The sequence below is a fragment of the Peromyscus leucopus genome, chromosome 6, assembly GCF_004664715.2.
Source record: "Peromyscus leucopus breed LL Stock chromosome 6, UCI_PerLeu_2.1, whole genome shotgun sequence".
NCBI lineage: Eukaryota > Metazoa > Chordata > Mammalia > Rodentia > Cricetidae > Peromyscus > Peromyscus leucopus.
The window spans coordinates 9206989-9232620 of record NC_051068.1 but is presented as its reverse complement, the minus strand read 5'-3'; positions in this window follow the sequence as shown (position 1 = coordinate 9232620).

Genomic DNA, 25632 nt, shown 5'->3' with positions numbered 1-25632 from the left:
TGGATCCAAAAGTGTGTCTTCTCCAGATGGGGCCACATTCCTGTATGACAATGGCTGTGGAATCCACTGCCCTTGGCTGCACACTCTATGAGAATGCCACCCTGTTGCCTTTCCAATTTAGCTCTTTGCTGATATTTCCTAGGCTTCCTTGCCTTAGAGTTCCAGGTGCAAGTCTTATTCTGCTGCTGAGTGCTGTCTCCATCTGTGGGTTCTAGAGGGAACAGACTAATGTAGCAACTAGAACCAGTCAAAGAAGAACAGGAAATGTTCGCTGAACACCTATGAAGAGTGGAAGCCGTGTTAGCTGTTTGCATACTCTTTTTTATGTGGGAAAAGACACACACCATAAAACTGGCCTCTTTAAGGTGGAAACTTAGTGGTATTTAAACATTTACAGCCTTCACATTCACTGCTATACAGCTCCATAGCATTTCATCTTGACAAATAGGAAATCTGGAACTGAGTTAATAGAACTCTCCATGTTACTCCATATGCCCAGTCCTGGAAGCCACTAACATGTTTTCTGTTTCATGATTCACAGCTTTGCTTATCCTGGTCACATTAGATAAATGGAATCATTTCTATGTATGGCTTTCCTTGTCTTGTTTCTTTTAATTAGCATTATGTTTTCAGGCCCCAGGGTATATCAGTCCTTCATTCCTTTAAGGACTGAATAGTATTCCCCTGCAGAAGTATGGCACATGTTATTCATGCAGCAGTTGGTGGATATTTGGGTTGTTCCCACCTGTCAGCTATTGTAAATAGTACAATAATAGCTATTTGTGTGTAAGTTTTTGTTTGAGCACTTTTCTAACTATTGGGACTGAATAAGTCAGGTTTTCTTGGTTGTTATGCTTTGCCAAGAAGTTGGTCAAGATTATTTATTGTTTCATTTTTAAAACAAAACCTAATCCTGGAAACAGCACATTATTTCGGTGGGCCAGTAATTAAGGGGCAACTCAGCTGGGTAGTTAAGGCTTGGGGACTCTCATGCAGCTAGGTCTGTCAGTGAGCCAGACAAGGGCAGTGGAGCTGGGGTAGCTAGAGGTGGCAAGCATCTATCCCTCCTCAGCGTGTCTCAGGGCCTCTGTGTGGCCTCTCCATGAAGTCGTCCTGGACTTCCTTGGCTCACTTCCTGCAGAACAGTTCAGTGTTTTTCAAGAAATGTAGAGACCCTGAGAATCAACCTTGGGCAGTCGCATGACGTCACATCTAATCTCTGTTAGCCAAGGCAGTGAAAGGCCCTACCCATGTTCTAGAGGGCTGGGGAGGGAAGCTAGACTCCATCCCTTGGTGGCAAGGCTCTGGAGAGCATCTGAGGCTGGAAATACTGTTGCAGCCATTTGGGGGAAGAAGCAGTCTGTCATTGTAAGTTTTTCTTTTAATTGTGATTTACACATTTGTTCTCTCTTCAAGTTCTACGGTGCAGTAACATGGTAGGAAACTTTAAGTGGTGAGAGAGGGAGGAAGAACAGAGCAGTGTCAGGTACAAAGTCTGGTCATGAAGCCATGGTTGGAGCCTTTGTTCACTCAACCACCCTTCCAATCAGTATCTGCTGAGCGTCTGTCGCCGCGGTCTGGTGCTGTTATCAGACACTATTACGAGTATCAGGGCAGATCATGGGTCCCGCCCATCACGTGGCTTCCAGTTCCACGGAGAACTTCCACTAGCTGTGCGTTTATGCATCGGGCTCTGCTTGCAGCACTTTACATTTGTGATCTTCTTTACTCCTACGGCAGTGCTGTGAAGTAACCTTCATCCCCATCGTGCTCTGGCAAGGACAGCATGAGTAGTTTGCTCAAGGTCACGTAGGTCCTTAGAGGCAGAGCCTCAGGATGCTCCTGCTGGCCTTAGCCCGTCTGCTCTCTGTATGGTGCAGCGTCTTTACCAGAAAGGGAACTTCCAGTCTCTTACTTCTCCCTCCTTCCACAGATGTGGACCAGAAGTCTACAGATGGTGAGGTGGCTTGCCAGGGTCAACAGCTGTGTATTATCAAGACTGGTACTGGAATCTTATCATCCAGAACATCACTGATGTTACTGTGTTCTTGAATTCTTTGGGCAGAGAATGCAGTATAACGCATGAGGTTGTAGGCACCTTTTTATGTTCCCTCTGTACCTTCATAATAGGTCTTTGGGGTCAAACAGAGTGTTAGGACTTGGATACTAAATGGTGCCATGGGCTCTGGTGTTTGCACTTGGGGTCCCTCTAGGGGGCACTCTACGGGAGGCTGTGGAACGTTCAGGAGATGGAGATAATCTGGGAGAAGTGGGGGCACAGGAGGGTGGGTCTTATGGGGTTACTGCCCACCCGTTCCTGACTCCCCACCTCTGTCTCCAGCTACAGCCAGCCACCTCGTATTGTCACAGCTGCTCCCGCGGGCCCCCCCCCCCCCCCCCGCACCTTCCCCACCACAGTGGACAGCTGGCCCCTAAACCACAGCCCAATGTAAATCCTTCCTTCTTACCCATTCCTTCTACATCTTCTTCTCACAGCAACAAGAAATGGCTGCACATGGCTCCCACAGCTGTAGCTTGTGCCGTGTTCTCTGTTTGGTCTTCCTGCTCTGGCTTCTGTGGGTAAGAAAATGCCCTCCTCAATCCCACATGACTCATCAGAAAGCGCATCTTCTGCCTCTGGTCATCTGTGGGACAATTGTTCCCTGAGGGTTTCTGTGATCATTGTACTCTGTCAGGTTTTGTCTCCCTCAGCCATCAGTGTCCTCAAGGGTGGGTGGAGAGCCTGCAGAGGACTCCTTCTTCCTTCTCAAGTAGCCTTCCCCGTGCATGAGAGGCCGTGGAGGGAGAGCTCCGGGCCGGGGTTCTCTGCGCCTCCGCATCCCCACCAGAACACTGCAGGCACCGGGGGTCTGTACACCGCAAGGAATGATCTAGGCAAAGGGACCAGTTTGGTACAAACGTCCCATCATGGGGAACAGGAAAGTAGAGCTGTAGACTTTCTAGACCATTCTAATTTCATGCAGTGTAATTATTTTTAACAAATATAATTCATTAAATAACTAAATATGATTTAATTTGCATGCCCCTTGTAGGACCCTTTAATTTAAATAAATGCATCTATCAAAACAATGATAACAAGAACAAAAAGCCTTTTTATGATTGAAAATACTAATTTGGACTTGGGAAATTCATTCACCCTATTTGTGGAGCATCCTAACTGGAAAAGCATTAAAAAGTATGTGTAATATGACTGGATCTGTGAGAGCTGGAAGGGGTGGGGTCACACAATTCTCATAACTAAATGAGGGTGATCATATATGAGTGTACAGTTGTGCACTGTACAGAGAATCTCTAAAAATACTGTGGATATTATTGATTTATATTTTCTGCCATTTTTTCTGGTATAATCAGTATAACATATGTTATATACAGTATATATAATGACTATTTCACATATAATGAAGAAACATACCTAGAAGAAAAGATGCCTAGTCTAACATGTACAGGGGTATCGTAACAACTAGTGGTAGCCTAGATTGAATGTCTGGTCTTATGCGTGTCACAGGCCTGGGATGGAGAAGACGGCATGTAGAACAACATGGATGAAGTCGAGCAGTTGATTAGTTGACCTGGCAGGTATACCAATCAGTCCACTCTTTCAGTGGTTCGTAAACCTAGCTACTGTTTGAATGAGAAATTTCCCCACTAGATCGTGTATTTGAACACTCGGTTCTCGGTTGGTGGAACTGTTCTGGAAGCTGATCAGGAGGTGGAGTCTTGCTGGAGGAAGTATGGCACTGAGGGGAGGCTTGAGAGTTCACGGCCTCGCTCACTTCCGGGTCTCTCTGCTTTGTGTTTGCAGTTGAAGATGTGATCTCAGCTTTGTGCTCCAGCAGCCACGGCCAACTGCTCCCACCCCCCCCCCCCCCCAATTACAGAACTTCCCTCTGGAACTATTAGCCCAAATAAACTCTTCTGTAAGTCAGCTTTGGTCAGTGTTTTATCACGTCAACAGAGAAGTATAATACAGCTTCAAGTCTTTGGGGGAAGACACCCGAGTCCCATCCCCAGAGACTCTGCTTTAGCTGGTCTGGAATATAGCCTGAGCACTAGAAACATAAATTCTGTATGCAGTTCTAATTTACAGCTACAGTTAAGAACCACTGTGTTAGGGCTGGAAGACAGTGAAATGGGCAAACTCTTTCCATTGCAAGCACAAGGATCTACCTGTATTTGATCCCCTAGAAACCTTGTAATAGGTCGGGTGTGATGCCATACGCTTATAATCCAGAGCTAGGGAGGAAGAGACAGGCAAATCCCAGGGACTTCTTGGCCAGCCAATCTAGTCTGCTTGGTAAGCTTCAGGCCAGTGAGAGAGCCTGCCTCAAAAACAAGGTGGATGATCACTGAGGAGCAATAACCCACAAACATGTCCACACACATGCACCTGCACACACGTATGGAGGTATGGAGAGAGAGAGAGGGATGTGGGGGGAAGGACGGGGTGGGGGGGACGTTGTCACTGGGTGGATGACAGGAGGAGAGCTGCCAGGCAGGGTGGGTGGGGGATGAGTGGGAGGCAATGTTAAATGAATGGAGAGTGGATTGGTCACCCAAGCTGGGGCTCGACACAGCTGTGGTGTTCTACACAACTTCAGATACATTTTCTCACTGTATCCAACTCCTTGAGCTCCATTCTGTGGCCATGGAGCATTAGCCAGTTCTCTGAGAGACTTACAACCCTGGGTTTTCTAATTCCCGTCATCCTTGATTAGAATGTGCCATGTCTTCCCACTTGTACAGTGGGCTCCAGCTCAGATTTTAGGGCTCTATTTTAGGGCCATTCTGGAAGACTTTCTGGACCCTTGTTGAGAGTTTGCCCTCCTCACTTCTATGGACTTCTGTTTTTCCTTTTCACAGAACAGATCACCTGCCATTGCAAAATGGGCTCAGGAGGAGGAAAGGAAGACCTCAGTGGTCCATTTCACCTGGCCCCACACTGTGTGTCCTCATACTATTCCAGCATTTGGGGACAAACTTTGTGACCAAAATCTCTGCAATATCATTTGATGGCTTAGCAAAGAATATGATGCTTCCAGAAGATGCCCCTTCCCCCATCCTGCCCTGTAGTCATTGTTTAAATCTGTCATGTGTCAATCTATAGACTTCTCACAAAGTGTGAGTTTCTGCAGGGACAGCTGTGCAATATGAAATAATCAGAGTCTGTCCTCTCAGATCATCCATGGGGGATCAGCCAGAACCAGAGGGGACAGCTAAAGAATTCTCAATGAGTTGGGCACTCTAAAGATGAGGAAGGTGACAGCAGACAGTGCCCCACTGCCCAGGGTCACATGGTGAATTAGTGGCAGACCTGAAACTCCAAACCATTTTCCTGATCCAAGCCCAGCTGTCCTTGCATTCAAGGTTTTTTTTTTTTTTTTTTTTTTTTTTTTTTTTTTTTTTTTTGGTAAGTTCCCCAAATGCTAGAGCTGGGGGCCTTCTTCTTTGTGCTTCCAAGGCTAAGGCAGCCCTATATAACTGGAGCCTTGTTCTATGGCTTGGATGTGAAAGTCCCTGTAGTTCATGTGTTTGAACATTTGGTTTCTAGTTGATGGTGCTGTTATGGAAGGTTGTGGACCATTCAGGCTGTGGCGCCTCGGTGGATGAGGTGGGTCACTAGGGTGGGCCTTGATGTCTGGTAGCTCAGTCTCACTCCCCGTCTGCCCTCTGCTTTTAGACTGTGGATGCGGTGTGACCAGCTTCCCCATCCTCTTGCTAAACGCTTCCCCAGCATGCTAGACTCCGTCCCTTCTTAAACCATAGCCCTTTCTCCCTTAAATTGGCCTTTGTAAGGTATTTGGTAATGGCCATGATAAAAGTGACCCGTGAAGATGGAGGTGGAATGTCATGTCAAGTCCTAGGTATCTCTGTCTTTTAGGGCACCCACACTCCCAAGACTGTGCAAACCTTTTGAGGAAGTTTGTTCCGGAGAACTGGTACTGAAGACTCTCCGCTACGGCATTGGCATTTTAAAGGTACAGTGGCAGTCAGGGAAATTCCTGGCATGGGGGTAGGGGGCAGGGCTGCAGAGCTGGATGTCCGTGCCACCTGAGGATGGAGGGAAGGAAGCTGAGACCTTTGTTTCTTTAAAAAGAGTTTTGAATCACCTAATATTACTTTTCTTATTTTCCTTACTCATGTTACACTATACCAACATGTACATTTGTTAGCACATATAAGTGTACAAATTATATCCTAGGGCTTGCCTTGGAGAATAACGGGCCTTCTGTCCTCCCTCCCTCCCTCCCTCCCTCCCTCCCTCCCTCCCTCCCTCCCTTTCTCTTTTTCTTTTTGAGATTGGGTGACCTCATGTGATAGTGTACATTCTGAGTCCATCCGTTATCCTGAGAATTCTGTGGGTTTATCTTTCTCCGGGATGTACGGTGTTCTGTGTGTGCCTGATGTTCACTCTCCTACCGTCTCCTTAGTGATGAGGAAAGATGGAAGGTAGGCAAAGGCAGGAGCTGTGGAAGAGGTTTTAAAGCCAATGTTTTCCTGGTTTTAACTCTGTCACAGATTTGTTGTTTTGTTGTGGATACGTGGATTAAAGTGCAATTGACAGTGAGGGTGTAAAACTACAAGTGTAGCCCCAGGGCCTCAGGATGGCCGCTCCGACTGACAGAAGTTCATGGAGGGGCACAGTTTTGGGTCTGGGTGAGCCTTTGCTGAGGGCTGCTGTTAATTGAACTGTGTTTTTTTTTTTTTTTTTTTTTAAAATTTGCAAGTTCTTTATAATAGAGAATTTTTACTTAAAAAGTCTTTCATTTATTTATTTAGGTGTGTGTGTGTGTGTGTGTGTGTGTGTGTGTGTGTGTGTGTGTGTGTGTAGTGTGGAGGACAGGACAATTTGTGGGTGCTCTCCTTCACCAAGTGGGTTCTGCGTATCAAACTCAGGGTGTCAGGAGGATGGCGGCATCTCTGCCCACTTAGCCATCTTGCCTGCCTGGCCTTTACTTCCAAACCAGAAATGGCATTGCCTAGCAACCTCTGGGGGAAGCATATCAAGCACATGACAGCGTCAGAGTAGTGACGTCAGTGTGGTGACCCGTGGGCAGAACTTACCCACAGACGTATCTTTTAAAGGAGACGCCGAGCTGCGTTATGTACCTCAGCCAGTGTACTAAAGGGAAGAGGTTTCAGATGCGTGTCTGGACATCCCACGAGCACCAGCAAGAGGAAGGCAGTTGTGTTGGTCCCTTGAGCAGGCCTGAATTTCAGGCACCACAGGCCCATCACCCACTCACTGCTCTGTGTCTGCCTCGCGCACCTGTCAAGTGAGGCCGGTGCCTCCCCCTCCCTGTGCCCTGCCTATAACTGACCTCAAGTTCTGCCTCCTGTCACAGATTATTGGATAGTTAACAATTCTCTCCAGCTGCCTCCCTCTATAAGATGGACTGATTTTTTTTTTTCTTTCAGTGATCTAAGTCCTTATACACAGCCCTGGTATGTAATGATCTTCAGTAAACGTCCTCGAGTAACAGCATTTCAGGGTTCTAACTTAAAGCTCTACCTTAGCATTACAACATGCTCTCATAAACTGCCAAGGAGCTTGGTGTACCGTAAAACATCAGGAAGGAGCTTTGGGGGCTGCCGTAATTTCCTCTCTTTCAATGTTTGTTTTAAGATACATCTTATGTAAGCAGGCTGGCCTCACTACTGTGTAGTGAGGATAACCTTGAATCAGATGCTCTTGCCTTCATCTCCCAGTCCTGGGACCGACCAGGTCCTGGGATCACAGGCGTGGACTGCCATGCACAGCCCTCCTTGGGTTTCTTATAGTGAAAGTTGCAGTCTAACTGGACTTAAGGCTTACTCTGTACAAGGGAATTCATGTCTAGTACTGTAAACCAAGTCAAGCACCCATGGCTGGAGAGATCATGGAACCTAGAGAATTTACTACTTCCATTTTTCTAAATGAATATAATTCCTCACTGTATTCTAAATTCCTCCTTATTCCCACAGATAAGTATAGTTGTCACCCCACATCAAAGTAGTTTCTTTTCACAAGGGATGGAGACTAGCATAGAAAACCACAGCTGGTTGAAATGCAGAGACTAAGTTGTGGGGTGCTCCACTCCAACTAACACAACTACAGTGTAGCCCCAGTACCTTAGGTTCGGTGAAAATCATGGAAGCCCGAGGACCAGGACACCTGCTGCTGGACAGTGTCTTCTAGACATGGCAGGGCAGCCGCCCCTGTAAAATCTCAGCATTATGGCTCCTAAGTAAGACTTGCAGAATGACAACCCCGGTTGACATGCCGGCGTGGATGGGGAAAGTCTCACAGGGCCCCACTGCATGATGAAGACTATAGGCAACCATCAGTAGCTGCCGAGGGAGGGACGTCAGTGCTCTCAGGGACAAGCTCCCTGATGAGCTACACGATCCCAAGTGGTCAGCCCTCAACACACATACCAAGCAACAACACTAAATGAGGAGTCTGTGTGTAAATTTGTATTTTACTACATGAATATATATCAGTATTTATATATTAAAGAGTATAATATATATTCATGAATTTGAGAGGGAGTGGGAGTTGAAGGGGAAAGGAAGGGTGGAAATAACAGTACTGATGCATGAAATTCTCAAATATTAAAAAATTTACAATCTTTAAGAAAAGAAAAAGAGGTGTGTTTCAGGCGAGATTAGGCACAGTCCTCTGAAGATGGGAAGTGGGTTCTCTCAGACGGTGGGCTCTCCATTTATCCCCAGCATCTGCCTATATTGGGTTATGGAGAAAACAAGGCAGGAAGCCATGGTGACCTGCAAAGCGCGTCCACGCTGTGAATCCGACAGATCTATGTCCCGGCTTCATCTCTTTTGACCTTGTGTGACTGTGGGTCCAGGTCTTACCTCATTGAGCCTCGGTGGAGGACTTGAGTGTCAGATAGAGTGATGGTAGTGAGTGGGAGAGAGAGCTGGTCCAACATATGGGCCCCGTGGTGGGTGAAAGCCCATCCCTAGGGACTCTGCTCCTGAATTGAACCTAAGGGGAGGTGTGCAAGTCCAGTCTGGGGAATGGAGAGATGCCCTGAATTTTATAATTTTCCCAATAGTATAGGTACTCCAGGATAGTATATGGCTTTGCTATGGAGAGTATGTGACAGAGACATCTGGACTTGGAAACACTGGGCAGCCCAAACTTAAGTCAAAGTCTGGGACTTCAGCGGTAGGTGTTGAAAGACTCTGCTGCTGAAGGTCACTGTTCAGGCAGCTCACTGAGCTCAGTGTAATATGGAAGACCCCTGTGCCCCGGGACTGCCTCTCTGCCTTATTTGGATAGTCTCCAGTCGGTGTAATATGGAGGACCCCTTTGCCTCGGGACTGCCTCTCTGCCTTATTTGGATAGTCTCCAGGCCCAGATGCCTGATTTTATTCGGAAGCCTGACTTAAGTGTGACCTTTGACACAGTTCCCTGCAAATGCTCTGCCCCTGCTGCCCGTTTGATAACCAGATGTTGTGCTCCAGCTGTATGATAGGACCAGGCTGCCAAGTGCAGATACCCCAGCCGCTGTCCCCATCCTATATATTGCCCGTACTCTGGAATAAAGTTGAGCTGTCTCACTGAAGCTGACTCCTGGAAGGCTCTTTCTGTTGCACTCACAGGCCATAAAAAGCCCTGCCCGCTGCTCAGCTCTCTTAGTCCTTGTAGCTTGGTGGCCAACATCCCCAGGAAAAGGGAGAGTCACAATATGGAGAATGTTTGCTGACCCCATCCTGTCTCTGCAGCAGCTGGCTGGGAAGGAAACTCATGGGAGTGTGGCTCAGTGGAGGCTGCTGACTCATAGCCACTAGGGAAGCACAGTCTGAGCGTCACACTACATGTGTTGACACAACTTTGGGAACACCTTCTAGAGTTGTCTTGTGGGTGTTTGCCACTTTGAATCCCTCTTCCCCTTAGAAAGTTCTGGAAGAATCTTCATTGGTGTTTGCTGCGGGCAGATGGCAGCAGCAACTCTAGCTCCCGAGGAAGCATGGCTTACATGCTGAGATCTTAAGAATCTGTCGACCTGAGCTAAGTGAGAGATGTCCTTCTAATACCCATGGGCGAGCACAAAACACCAATGAAGGATTTCATTTGAGTAAGTGAATGGAAGCTATCATCCTTTGTAAAACATTGAATTATCGACAGGCAGCAGTGGCACACACCTTTAATCCCAGCACTCGGGAGGCAGAGGCAGGCGGATCTCTGTGAGTTCGAGGCCAGTCTGGTTTACAGAGCAGATGCCAGGACAGCCAGGGCTACACACAGAAAACCTGTCTTGAAAGAAAAAACACAAAACAAACAAACAAAAATACTGAAATATCTATCACCAGAGAAGTAGAAAATGCCTTTGTTTCTCAACCTTTAGTGTAAGAACAAACCACCATCAATTGAGAAGTAGTCAGGAGGAAGTATAGTGTTTTTAGTGACTCCTAATCTCTTCTGCATCACTGTACCATTCCACCCTTGTTTTACTCTTTATATGCTGTTTATTATTATTATTATTATTATTATTATTATTATTATTATTCACAGTGGCTGCCCCTCAACCAACTGCCTCCAAATCAGAGACCTGCAGCTCTGCTGTTGCCGCAGGGGTCTGGCTGCCAAGGCCGCAGTCTGAGGGGATTCTGTTCCCTCGGCACCGACTCTTTCAACACTATTGAGGGAAACTTTACCTAGATCTCTATCCCTCTAAAGAACTCAGGATTCACAGATTGAGGGGGAATTCTGCTCACTCAGAGAGGCTGAATAGCAAGTAGCTAACCTTCTCCCTTTGCTTCCCAAAACACTGAGTGTCCTTCTGCTCAGCCCCTGCATAAGAACCCTTATTATACATGGCTCCTCTGTACCACTTCCTGTCAGCTACATGCTGACTCAGCCTCCTGACTGCGGGTTAATTTTATTTAATCAAACAAATGTAACACGTCTTTGCATTGTTAACAAAAGCAGTAGGAAAAATGCAACACACTTTAAAATAATATTCCACAACATGTATATTAATTTTTTTAGCTCCTGTATGGAAGTAGAGACCTTGTTCTTTTTCTATGTGTTCTTCTGGGTTACAATTCAATATCTTTCAAAGAAGAGTGAGTAGTAGGGTGAGGCCATGGGCCCAGGAGGCATCTGGTGATGCCAGGCTGACAGATTCAGGGCTTTGCCTCCATTGACCTGAGGACAGTGATGAGAATTCCAGGAAGCCCGTCTAAGCTCAGGGCTCCTTTATATCCTTTCTGCCACTGAGGAGCTGCTTCCTATAGACTTATATGCAAAAGACCTTTGCAAATAAAAGGACTAATAATTACCTATGATAAGTAGTATAATTTTTCAATTTAATTTTATAGTTTTGATACAAATTATCACCTGGGGTTGTATGCTTTTAAATAGTGAAATGGTTTAAGTCTTTAAGTTACAGCCCTCACAGTAAGCTATTTTTATATTGATTTTTATCTGTACCAAAATAGCAAGCAAGGGAAGAGAGAGTATTTGGGCCTGTTGACAACGCATCAAGTCCAAGTTCACTGTCCCTGTGTCTGTAGCAGCAGCACAGATCTCCTCCAAGCTGCTGGGCCAACATCCAAGGATGTCTTTCCTCTGACCAAGCTCTCAAGGCAGGCCAGTTTGGAGTCACAGTAATTGGAAGAGCCTCTTCCCAGTGGTCTGAGGAGGGATTCGGCTGTGAGGGCAGAGACCTGACTTGTAAGGGACTTTAAACCTGAACGCACAGATTACATCCTAGGCTAACACAACTAAGCAGGACTCCCTGGGATGGCGAGATCTGATCAGAAAGGTCGCCCTTCTGCCAGGCTCCACATCCCGCAGCTCTGGGCTCAGTGGGGAGGAGTTGGAGAGAAATGAAGAAAAGAACTAGAATTTAAACTCCCTCAGTGTCTCGTTAGGGTTTCTAGTGTTGTGCTAAAATGCCATGACCAGAAGTAACTTGTGGAGGAAAGGGTTTATTTCAGGGTTTATTCCAACTCTCAGGTTACTCTGTTACCAAGGGAAGTCAGGGCAGGAACTCAAGACAGGAACCTGAGGCAGGAACTGAAGCTGGCTTGCCTCTTATGGATTACTCAGCCTGCTTACTTACACACCCCAGGACACCTGCCCAGGGGTGGCACAACTCTCCCACATCAATCATTAATCAATAGAGTGCCCCACAGACTTGCCCATAGGCCAGTCTTATGGAGGCATTTTCTTAATTAAGGTTTCCTCTTCCCAAATGACCCTAGCTTGTGTCAGGTTGACCAAATGACCCTAGCTTGTGCCAGGTTGATCAAATGACCCTAGCTTGTGCCAGGTTGGCCAAATGACCCTAGCTTGTGTCAGGTTGACCAAATGACCCTAGCTTGTGCCAGGTTGACCAGATGACCCTAGCTTGTGCCAGGTTGACCAAAGGACCCTAGCTTGTATCAGGTTGACCAGATGACCCTAGCTTATGCCAGGCAACCAACCAACAGTGGGGAACTATATACACTGCTAGGAAAAAGGAGCCCTGCTCCCGCTGGTGGTTGTGTCGGGGAGGGACTAGAAATGCCTACCTGTCCTTTCCAGGTTAAAAACAAATAAACAAACAAACAAAACAACAAAACTTACATGTGTGGTACTGCACTCCTTTAATCCCAGCACTCGGGAGGCAGAGGCAGATGGAACTTTGTAAATTAGATGCCAGTGTCGTCTACCTAGCGAGTTCCAGACAGCCAGGACTACACTGAGAAATGCTGTTTTGAAAAACCATAAAATAAAATAAAGCCATTGCATATATTCTGACCATGTGAGTTTATGTACAGGAAGCCATGCATCTTTTCCACACTTAGGGAACAGGTCCTCCCTGGGGCGTGGTGTGGGGGTTATAGGGATGATCAGTCTATCAGAGGCTGCTATGTTCAGATCATTGTCTTCTTGTTAGTGGTTACTAGAAGCTTTTATCTGGAAATGTGGATGTGGAGTGGAGGGCTTTGGCCCTGAACTCCTCTGGGGGTGTGGCTTCACAGAAACTGGCCTGTGCACTTCATCACTGTATTCCTTACTTCTCTTTCTGCTGTGACCAATTACTTGATGAGAAGCAATTTAAAGGGAGAAGTATTCATTTTTGGCTTACAGTTTGAGGGATACAGTCTACTGGGTAGAAAGCATGGTGGCAGGGGTATGAGGTGGTAGTCATACACTGTATCCAGAGTCAAAAAGTGGAAGGATTAGTCAGGTTAAGATAGATCTGGATTATGGGTCTCTGGGGAGAATTCCAGAGATAAGGCATCTGTCTGTTCACTCTGGCTGCCACGCTGTCACCCCATGCAGAGTGCTTCTATGTAGAGGGCCAAACCTTCAAAAGGCAGGAAGGTGATGTAGGAGAAGTCAAGAAGGGGAAACCATAGAACATCCCACAGCTATCCACAGAAGGTCTGGTAAACCTGAGGGCGCCTGCTTAACAAAAAAGTGTGAGAATCTGTTTCTTCCTCTCCAGCTGGCTCTGATCAAATCCAGCCTTCTCTAGTTGGAGTCAGCTCTCTCTGCTTCACAAGGGGAGATCCCAGCCAAACTCTTAAGCAGAATTGTGTAAATTCACACAGAGATTCTGCTGATGTCAACTGCTTTCTATCTGAATGCTGCCCCCTTGCAAACATTTCCTTCCCAAGATCTGGGAAAAGAGGGCCTTCCTTTGGATGCCAAGTGTTTTGGATCCTACCAGGTTTCTGACTTGTCAGACCAATAGAGAAGATCTCACCTCAGGTCTACATGTGGAACCCACATTTTTATTGACCCTAAGAGTCATGCTGAAAACTACATGGTCCATCTCTCAACCTTCTGAAATGTCAGTCAGAATAGGTTAGGTTATGGTACAATATGAAACAAGCCCAACTCCCAGTGGCTTTAACACAAGCTCACAATCAGCAAAAATAACCACACTGTTTTGAATTATATCTGTTGTCCTTTTAACTCATAAAATTGTCCAGTATAGAATCCTGGTTTGAAGTCATCTTGCATGTCCAAAGCAGGTTCAGAAGAAAACTCGGTCACAGACTAAAGGTAGAGACACCATTTTGACACGTTCTTACCGTCATTTCAGTTGTCAGGGGGGAGTTTGGTCACATACCAACTAAATGATCGCGTCTAACTTCCAAGGGAAAGATTAAGAAGACACACAGGAAGTGATGCCAGAAATAATTTGTAATTACTCCACCAGGGATCAAATGTTTTATTCAAAAGCAGAATAGTATTTAGAACCATCAATGAAATTGATATTCATATCTGCTTCATCTGATCTGTCAGCATGATGATTAATGTTACAGATTATCTTGACTGGGATAAGGGATGCCTGTAAAGGCAAAGTAGTTCTATCTCAGAGTGTCGGTGAGGGCGCTTCCAGAAGGGACAGTCTCTGAATTTTTGGGCTGAGTAAAGACGACTCACACTCACTATGTGCATCAGTACTATCCAATCTTTTGAGCATCTGAATACAGAACAAGGTAGAAAAGGTGATTTCACTTTCCGTGTGGCTGGGCCATCCATTATCTCCTGTTGTTATAGACCAGACCTTTGTACTTAGACTGAATTACATGATAGCTGTCTTGGTGTGAAGAAAAATCCTGACTTCCATAACCGTCTATCTGTCTGTCTGTCTGTCTATCATTTATATATCTATTGCTTGTCATTTATATATCTAATCACCGTTCATCTGTACACTGGTTACTCTTCCATTGCTGTGACCAAGGCAACTTTCAGAAGGAAGGGTTCATTTGGGCTTACGGTTCCAGAGGGAAGAGTCCATCACCCTCACGGTTGGAAGCATGTCAGCAGACAGTCATGGCAGCTGGAGCACCCCTGGGAGCTGCAAACTGAAAAGTGGAGGAAACAAACTGGGATTTGAAACCTAAAACCCTGCCCACGGTGACACACCTCCTCCAGCAAGTCCATACCCTGTAAGCCTCCCTCAACAATGCCACCAACTGGGCATCAAGTATTCAAATGCCAGAGCCTATGGGGGGCATTCTCGTTCAAGCTACCACATTCTATTCCCTGGCCACATCATAATTCAAAATGCATTTAGTCCAACTTCCAAAGTCCCCATACTCTCTGTCTCAACACTGTTTAAAAATCTGAAGTCTCTCCTGAGACTCAAGAGAATCTTCTAATTGTAAGCCTCTCTAAAGTCAAAAAGCAAATGACATACTTCCAACATTCAGTGGCACAAAATAAACATTGCCATTCCAAAAGGGAAGAACGGGAGCATAGTGAGGAGATATTGGATGGATACAAGACCAAAATCCAGCAGAACAAATACCAAGTCCTTTGCTCCGTATCCCACGTTAAAAGGCTTGGTGGCTCTGCTGTCCCCGCCTGTGACATCCTCCTCCCCCTGGGATGTTTCTACTGCCCGTGTGCAGCCACCTTGGCGAGCTCTCACAGCGCTGTCATCTCCAGTATCTTGGTGTCTCCAGTGCAAGCCAGGCTTCACTTTCACAGGTTCGTGGAATGGCCTCTCAGGACCTCCTGGCAGGGACTCTCCTGGCACACGTTTCCTGGCCTGTCTCAGCAGCTCTCTGAAAAGAGGGAGGAAGATTTCATAGCTCTTTCACTCATGTATCCTTCATGACTGTAAGGCAGTACCACAAGGATGACAGGCCAAGACTGGTTAGCTTGGGAAGAACCCTGGCCACTTTGAATCACATTTGCATTAGGGTTTGTTTGTTGTTCTTTTCTAGGAGCAGAAAATTCATTAGGCCTTTTCATTTCACAGGTTGGAAGTTTACATAGGTGAGGTGCTGCCTTGAAGGCATCTGTCCCTTAATATGATGCAGATTCTAGTCTCCTTAATCCCCTAATCTCTTTCAGTAAGCCTTGGCTGCTCCATTAAGTTTCCTGGTGCTCTTTTCCTCTGCTCACTGTGCATTTTGTGTTTCTTTGTGCTCCACTTCCTCCTTTTCACTGTGGGTCCACGCGAGAGTGTTTACCAACCATGCCACAGGCTAGTATTAGGCTGTCTTGAAATTCCCTTTGCCAAATAAATTAGTTCATTATTTTTAAATTTGGCTTCAGGCATGTTCAAGGACATTTAGGACAAGGGCAGAAAGCAACCACATGTTTTATTTTTATTTTTTAGTCTGGTTGCTAGTATTTTCGCCCTCTGAAACCTCTTGACCTGGGCCTTTACAGTCTCAGCAGTCACTGACTTCCAAACTCCTGCTAGGGCCTCTTGCAATGTTCAACCACCTTTCTAGTCCAAACTTCCAAAGCTTTCCACATTTCCCAAAAAAAACGTGGTCCGATCTATCACAGCGATGTCCTGCTCCCTAGTACCAAGTTTGGTATTGGTCAGTTTTGATTGCTGTGATAACACATCGTGGCAAAGGCCACTGGTGAAGAAAGGTTTTGTTAGGGCTGATGGTTCATCTTAGTTAGGATCTCCATTGCTGTGATAAAACACCCTGCCCAAACCAGTCTGGGGAGGAAGGGGTCTGTTTCAGCTCACAGCTTTGGATCACACTCCATCCTTGAGGGAAGTGGCAGGAACTCAAGGCAGGAAGCTGGAGGCAGGAACTGAATTGGAAGGAGAGCTGCTTACTGCCATGCTCCCCATGGCTTGCTCATCCTGCTTTCTTCTATTCCCAGGACCACCTGCTCAGGGCTGCTGTAACCCACAACGGGCTTGGCCCTCCCACATCAGTCACTAGTTAAGAACATGTCCCCCAGGCTTGCCTATAGGCCAGTCTTATCGAGTCTTTTTCTCAATGTGGCTACCTCTTCTCAGATAACTCTAGGTTATGCCAACAAAAGAAAACAAAACAAACCAATTGCAACAACAACATCCACAAACCCCAGTCAGGACAAGATTGCAGAGGGATAGGAATCCATCATAGCAGAGAACTATGACAGCAGGCCACAGGCTGGAGCAAGGTACAGGGGTCTCACATCTTGAACTGCAAGCAAGACCAGAGAAAGTGAACAGGGAATGATGAGTGGCTTTTAAAACTCAGATCCTGCCCCCAGTGACATCCTTCCTCCAGCAAGGCCACACTTTCTAAGATTAGCCAAACACTGCTACCAACTGAGGACCAAGTATTCAAACTTCTGGGTCTATGGGGGCCATTCTCCTTCAAACCATCAAAATCTATCTATTATCTATCTATCTGTCTATCTGTCTATCATCTATCTATCTATCTATCTATCTATCTATCTATCTATCTATCATCTATCTATCTATCTATCCATTTATCCATCTATCATCTATCATCTGTCTATATCAGCATCCTCTTTGTGTTCCAGAGAATATAGTAGGAAACACTTAATTGAACAGATCTTGTTAACACACTTACTGGACATTGCAGAAATGGGATGCTCTGTGATGTTCCATCCACTTGTGACCTTGAGTTTGAGTTTACTCTTCTCTCTTCATATTATGTGATGCTACCTTGTATTCAAACTCCTTCATTATAGATTTCACTATTTTTCAATCCAGTTTTTCTTTCCCAGTCCTTAAGAGCAAAGAGCTATGTTTTTTTTCCTTCTGGCCAGGACCACTCAGGTAGTAACATTTTTTTTTTCATATTTTCCCAACCCTGGAAACTCTTGTCCTTTAACATAAAGGTTTGTCTCCATGATGTACATACAGTTTACATGAGGAGTTCTATAGACTATGCTTTAATAAGTAGGAGGTGGGTTACCCATGCACCAATTGCTGTCCAACTCACAAATAAAATATTCAGACCACAGAGAGGCTAGATCCTGCTGCTGCCCTCTATTCCAAGCAGACTGTATTTGGGGCCCTCTGGCCATATGGGGCTCAAGGTTTGAAAGGCGTCTTATGGTGTGTTAAGAAGACACTGCCCAGGACAAAGAAGGGTGGCGTGCGTGTGGCTTACCCAGGAGTAGGACTGTGCAGGACACTGGAGGTGTGAAGTCGCACAGCAGGAAAGCATGGCACCAGCTGACACGACCCACCACTGAGTTTTTAACATGCACAGCCGAGTGTGGCCCGGGTCCGAACATTTCAAGATGATGGCACCATTACTATGGCTGTTTTCTTAATTACATTTTCTTGAAATGATTCTTCTGATTTTATTCAGTTGAAGCATTGTTCCAGGTATGAGAAGAAAGGAGTTCTTAAAGGGCACTAGAAATGCTTTATTGCTAGTTTTAGGAGTCAGTGGTAGGTGGCTCTTGCAGAAAATTGGTCTGAACTGTTTATTAAAAACATCTCATGGAGCATGTGCCTTATCTGACAGAGAGCAGCAATCTGACCCATACGATTTGATGCTGGAAACCTTGAAGAAGACTTTACATGGCTAGGGAAACAGAAACTCCTTATCTCAATTGTTTATGGGCTGCAACAGCTATGTTAATTTATGGTAATAGCTGTTCACTGTTGATGGGCAAGGCCAGAGTAGACACACTCAGAAGCATGGAAATTGTCCAAAGAGTTAGAAAATTAATGCTATTACAAACACAGACACATGCTTTTCTCAGTAGGGTTGTTCATTTCCTGCTATGGTTAAAATGCTAAATGTTTAAATAAAAGAACATTAGAATGATGTAAAATGAATATTCTATCAGTGTAAGACATTTCTAGGCAATAATAATCAATCTTAAGCATCCTGGTCTCTAATGTGTGGAAAGCCAGCCTCTTTCCCCTAGAATCCTATGCAATTAAGGAGTGGTATAGAATGTTAATGTACTACTGAAGGAAAACTCACATATAGGAAAATAAAAACTTTGCTTTGTACTTCAACCATTCTGCTATCTTTTAAGGAGCTAAGTATTAAGAAAAAAGATGAAGCCAGGTTTGACATCAAAGTGCCTGTAATCCCAATGCTTGAGAGATGGAGCCAGGAGGATCAAGGACTCAAGGCCAGCCTCAGCTACATAACAAGGCCATCCTAGACTCCACGAGATCATGTCTCAAAAGTAGAGTATTCTGTTCATCTAATTGTTTTCTGTCTGCCCCCAATGTAATATTATCAAGAAGTAGAATAGAAAGGAGACATCATTTATGATTCTTTATCAACTTTTATGTAGCTCATCCATTTTCTCACTGTTGGATAACAAAGAGACACCTATGTGGTCATTGGATACATGATATAAGCTCATTCATTGTGAAGGCAATGACATCCAACACCAAAGAACATGACATGCAAAGACATCATGATCCCACATCCAATGAGATGGCACCAAAGCAGAAAGACCGTGATGTCATGTCTTAAAGAAAAGTTAGTTCAGCCAGTACACATCATGTCCATCATTCAGCCAGTACACATCATGTACATTATCACTTGAAGGTGGTGATCAGAAAGGGACTTGTGATATGAGATTGTATGGAGGAAAAAAAAACCCTGACATTGAATTCTAGTTTTTAATGTACATATGAAGCATTTATCAATCAAATGTCTAAAAGTAGGTTGGGTTGTTAAAATTAACTGGTGGGTATATAATTCTTCCAACTTTTTTTTTTGTTTATTAGAAACGTAATAGAATAGAACCTGCAAAATAAAGCCAAGATTGTTTAATGAAAGCCAAAGTTTGCCGGGCAGTGGTGGCGCATGCCTTTAATCCCAGCACTCGGGAGGCAGAGGTAGGTGGATCTCTATGAGTTCGTGGCCAGCCTGGTCTACAGAGTGAGTTCCAGGACAGCCACCAAAGCTACACAGAGAAACTTTGTCTCGAAAATCCAAAAAAGAAAAAAAAAAAAAAAAAGAAAAAGGAAAAAAAAAAAGAAAGCCAAAGTTCAATTCTGTTTATGCGATGTGCAAATATGAATGTGCAGGATATAAGCCATCTTATTTGGGGTTGGGTTTCCTGAGTTTCTTGATGTTTTATCTTTCCTCTCACACAATGCACCAATATATTTTAAAAGTATTTTTTTAAGTATGTATATACACGTTGGGGTGGGGATGAGGAATTTCTGTGGAGGCCAGAGAGGGTGACCAGTTCCACAGAGCTGGAGTTGCAGTTGATTTTGAGCCTGAAAACTGAACTGCAATCCTCTGAAAGAGCAGTATATACTCTTAACCACCATCTAGCACTAAAGATATTTTAATGAAGATAGTCACCAAGTCTTGCTGAATGACTGGGTTATATTGTTAATCTCAAAGATGGGAGGAGAAAGACCATTGACACAAATAATCATGGCCAAATTAAAGCAAGATTTTTTTTTTTTATTTGTGTACATGGGCTGCCTTCACCTAAGGTAGGGTTGGAGAGATCAGCATTGAATGTGAGAAAGACAATGGTGGTCATAACAACAGGTAATCATAACAAGTAGTCATAGGTGTTGGCATTCTGGCCCACCGCTTAGGGACCTGCCAGGCATCCTGATGTAAATCCTCTTTTAAGGAAAAACCCCTCCCTTCCTTTTCCTCTCTCCCCCTTCCTTCCTCATCATGAGGTGTGCATACCTTCACTTTCCCTCTTTCTCGATTTCTCTATTATAATAAACTTCTATGTGGATGTCGTGCCTGGGGTGAGTGACTTTCCACTGTGCCATGCCACCTGCCACTACCCGCCACCATGTCTACATGGCATGTCTCCCTCACCTATTGGGGCACCTTGGCCCAACCTGCCAAGGCCTCCTGTGTGCCATATCATAACAATAGGTGGCCATATAACCTTTTGGAACAAAGGTAGGGTTGCAAGATGGTTATTAACACTTTTTGAAACACAGACATGATTGCCATTCCTGGAACATGCAGTACAGAACCATTTGTAGTTAAGGTGACAGGTAGGGCATTGCCCAAACCTTGAGAAACTGATTTAACCATAAACAGGAATGAGCCTAGTTGTTTTTACTGTAAGTTGGCTTTCAAGCCTAAGATGGAGGCAGGCTGGTTCTTCACATGCCTTTTTTGTCCACTCTATTTATGGATGACATGCCCCATGATAGGTATACAAGTGTCTTGCTTATCTTTATGCTTCCTTCAACCTAACACATCCTGTCACAGAGAAAGTACTAAGAAAGTCTGCACTGTGAAGACTTCCTGCTGTACATCCCCCACCCTCTCTGAGATAACATATGTGTGCCTTGTCTACAGAGACAGAGAAGAAAGAGATGTAGGTTGATCTTGGCCCCACCATCCAAAAGCTTGCATATTTCACATTTTCTCTGCTCTCCTCGCCACTCCTCAGCCAGGCTGAGCTGAAGGAAGCTCGCTCTTCCTAACCAGCAACTTATTTCTCTCAGTGGAATAATGCAGTAGGGGAAAAAGGTGGAAATAATTTTTGGCACAGAACCAAAGTCTAACATGGCCTCTCAGCATGCACATTTGAAAAAATGGGAAGTGTGGGGCAAATGGAGAGTCGGAAGGAAACAGGGGGCTTTAAGAAGCTGTGAGAAACACAAATCTTCTATCAAAGCTTTCTGCCAGCTCCGGGCTTCCCAGTTCATCCTGTGCTCTTCCCTCACACTCCCTCCTTCTCTCCCTCATTCCAGGGGTTTGTTTTGGAAATGTTGTCACTTGTTAGCATAGCTTTTATCTCAGTGGGATGCCTTTCCTGTCCGCTGTTTTCCTCTCAAGGAGGCAGGGCCCTCTCTTCACTCTGGGAGTTTTATTCAACATACCCCTGTTGTTAGATGAAGCTAAAAGAATTTTGATTAAGCAGTCTCCTTGAGGGAGACGCAAACCAAGGCCCAAGGTTCATGAATGGTGCCCCCTGGGGGCTGGAGGAAAAACACCAGGAGCAGGACCTTCTGTTTGGAATAAAGGTCTTGTAAATACCACTCCACTCTGCCTCTGCAACAGCAACCAGAGGGTGGGCTGTGGGCAACTGCCTTTTGTGAAAGTTGCTCCAAATGTTGAGACTAGGACTGTGATTAGAGTTCTCCGGTTGCTTTTATGCAAAGTCAGTCTGTCCAGGCAGTGTAGAACTTTCCACCTGGAATTCTGGAGCCTGGAGAGAGGGAAGGAAGCAAAAGGAATTCAGAAATATAGAAATGGAGTGACAGGAAGACACACCTGCTGATGGGGAAGACACAGGGCTGTGATAAATACTGTTCTTCTTTGTCCTTGACCTTTGAACTTACTCGTCTTAACTTCTTCTGGTGTTCTGATATAACATCCTGGTGGAAACAACTTACAGGAAAAGGGTATATTTGGGGCTCACAGTAGCAGGTCACAGTCCATTGCAGGGGGAGGTCACAGCAGCAGGGGTTTGAGGAAGCTGGCCTTACTTCCTCCATAATCAGGAACAGAGAGAAAAGGTAAATGCTAACATGCTAGTGCTCAGCTTGCTCTCTCTACTTTGTATTCCAGGATTCTCTCCCGGGGAATGCCACCCCCCAACACAAATAATGAAATCAAGGTAATCCCACACAGGCATGCCCAGAGGCTCATATTCCAGGTGATTCTAGTTTCTGTTAAATTGACAATTACTGTTGTAGAATATTATTTTAAGGTGTGTTATTTTTGTTTATTTTGCATTTGTTTAACTCTGTAAAGCTGTGTTACTGTGCCTGTCTAAAACACCTGATGTTCTAATAAAGAACTGAACAACCAATGGCAAGGCAGGAAAAGGATAGGTTGGGCTGGCAGGCAGAGAGAATATACCAAAGGGAAAATCTGGGAGAAAAAAGAAGTAGCCTGAGAAGGAGGAGGACTCCAGGGGCCAGCCACCCAGCTACACAGCAAGCCACAAAGTGAGAGTAAGAACTACAGAAATAAAAGAATAGGAAAAGCCCAGAGGCAAAAGATAGATGGGATAATTTAAAGTTAAGAAAAGCTGGCTAGCAACAAGCTATTTACAATTTATAATTAAGAATAAGCCTCTATGTGTGATTTATTTGAGAGCTGGGTGGTGGGCCCTCAAAAGAGACAAAGAGTAAGAAAATAAACAACAACAAATTACTTTTTCAAATGACTTTTGTAGGCATTAACTTCCTTCTCCCTAAACTCTGGGAGCTAGAATTATCCACGGTTGGGAAGAATTTATAATATATAAATAATATAATATAATAAATATGATAAATATAATATAATATAATATAATATAATATAATATAATATAATATAATATAATATAATAATATATTGTTGTGCCCAGATCGTGACCCCCAGAGAGACCACCAAAGACGAGCAAGCCGGAATGCAAAAGCAAGGTTTAATTCTGGATATCCAAAAGCAATACAAGCCTAGGCAGGGACTTTGTCCAATACATCCAACACACCTATCTGCAAGCTCAGTTTTTAAAGGGAAAAATCACAAGGTTACATCATTTAGGGGTGCTAGTACGGGTACAATTCTGATAGGCTCGCTTCTAGGGGCTTTCTAGAAATCTTGGCTTAATCTTACTTCTAAGGGGGTGGTTACCCGCCACCATTTCTCATTGGCTGCCCTCAGGTGGGGACATTTCTGTGGTCAGTTATCCTGGAAACCAGGGAGAGGACATTCCATAGTCTGGCAGGCATTACCTTGTGACTCTGCACTTTTACACTTCCTGGTTTCTGGAATCTGGACTGATTTGTTTCAGTAACTATTGGCCTATTCCTAGAAGGAGAAATCTTAGGCTTAGTTTTTGGGTGAAAGCATTTTGGTCTTATTTCTAAGATGGCTCATTTTGGTCTCACAATATTTGTATGTATTATGATCTGTATGTGTCCTAGAAGGCTGATGCTATCAGCTTAGGCTCATTACAGATAGATGGAAGAAAATCTAAACATGAAATTTCAGACCATTATCTGAACAGGAAGAAAACAGGACACTCAGAATCATGATGGAGAAAGACAAGTTGGGCTTACTTCATGCAGGAGAAATCTTTCAATTTGCCAAGGTCAAGCTTTCAAACATTTTATTTTCTCTGCCTTTCATGTCTGAGGCTTTGTGCAATTCTGTGACTCTGCCTGAAGGCTCTTGATAGTGAGTAGAAGAAAAGCTAACTGGAGCCTGGATGTGTATCTGGGTGGACCTTCACTTTGGGTAAAAGGGACTAGAGATGTACATCTAAACCCCAGGGTCAGTGTGTTAGTTCCTATCGCCACTGTAACAAACAGCACAGATTTGGTGGCTTATAATGGCTTAAATGTGTCTGTAGTTATTAGGGTCAGAAGTCCTAAATAAGCCTTGCTGGAATAAAATCATACTGCTGCCTGGGCTTTGTAGCTTCCTGAAGGTTCTTACAGACCATTTTATAATTGTCTTTCCAACTTCTACAGATCTTTTCCTTGGCTCTGGACCCCCTTATTTTCATTGTTAGGTGATAGTGACATCTTTGGGCTCACATTCTCAACATTTGAAGATTTTTGTAATTGCATTGGGCCCACATAGGTGACTCAACATGATCTCTCTATTTTAAGTCAACTGATTAACAGTTTTAATTCTTCTTTGCCCTGATAATGTATTCTAGGAATTATTCCCTAGAAGGCAGAGACTACTAGCCTAGGGAACATCAGATATCCTTGGGAGGATTTTATTTTGCCTAACAAAAGTGTGTGTTCACTTTTGTGTGTATAAGTACATGGAAAAAGAATGGAAGGTGTCAATGTGAAAACACAAATTTCTCTGCAGTGGGAATAAGGGATGATAGTTTATGCTGAAAGACAAATATTGAGTGACCATGGCTGAGGATCACAGATTCAGGACACCTGAAATACCATGCTCCAGCATGGCGACAATCCCATGACATTTTTACTGTAGCAGAACAGAGAGAATCATGAATCCAAGCACATTTAAAACACATTGGTGTAAACACCAGGCAGGCAGATGGCTTTCATGCAGGTGGATCTCTGCTATAGGTCTCAGTGTTATATGATGACGTTCTTAGCCTTTGGGCTTGTAGAAGCTGGTGGTCTACATTAGTTAGGTAAACTCATTTACTTAATGGTCACAAAGATGCTTGGTCAAATATAGAGTGGACAATGAATGGCCTCAGGAAGGCTAAAGATAGCACAAAATAATTTGTCTCTGGGCCTGCAACACAATAGCTCCCTAGAGTCATGGAAATTCTAATTAACCAGTCTTGCAGAACCTTTTACATAACTGTGGCTTTTCTTTTTTCTTTTCTGGAAATTCAGTTCACAAAGGTCATGTGCCAAGTGAGGTAAAGACTTAAGAGCATTTACTTTCGAGAGGAAGGATGAGAATGGAGTGAAACCAAGGACAGCCTTTCTTTTAACTTCAAGGAACATACATGTATGTATGTATGTATATATGTATGTATGTATGTATGTATGTATGTATGTATTTATACGGGGCAGGGCTACGGCGGCCATGTTGAGGCCAGAGGGTGACATGGAATCGCTTCTCCCCTCCCACCATGTGGGTCCTGGGAATTAAATTCGGGTCTTGAGGCTTAGCAGCAAGTGCCTTTCTTGCTGAGCCATCTAAAGGCCCTAAACTTGTTTTTTTCACCTGAAGTTAGTCACACTCACTTTTGAGGAATACACCTGAACCAGAAGATGGTTAGATGTTTTGGTTTAAAAAGTCATTAGAGTGTAATTCAAATTTATATTTGTCATTTGATACATAATTTTTAAAGCTACTATACTTAATGGGTTTGGTGACAGGATCATTTAAATCTGTTCATAACTCTAAGTGAAAATAGAATTTGGAGGTGTGAGTAGGTTTATACCTGAAGGTCCACCTCTCTGGCCTGTTGGCAGTTTCTGTGAAATGTCTAGAGCTGTCAGGCGGAATGGACGGTTCATC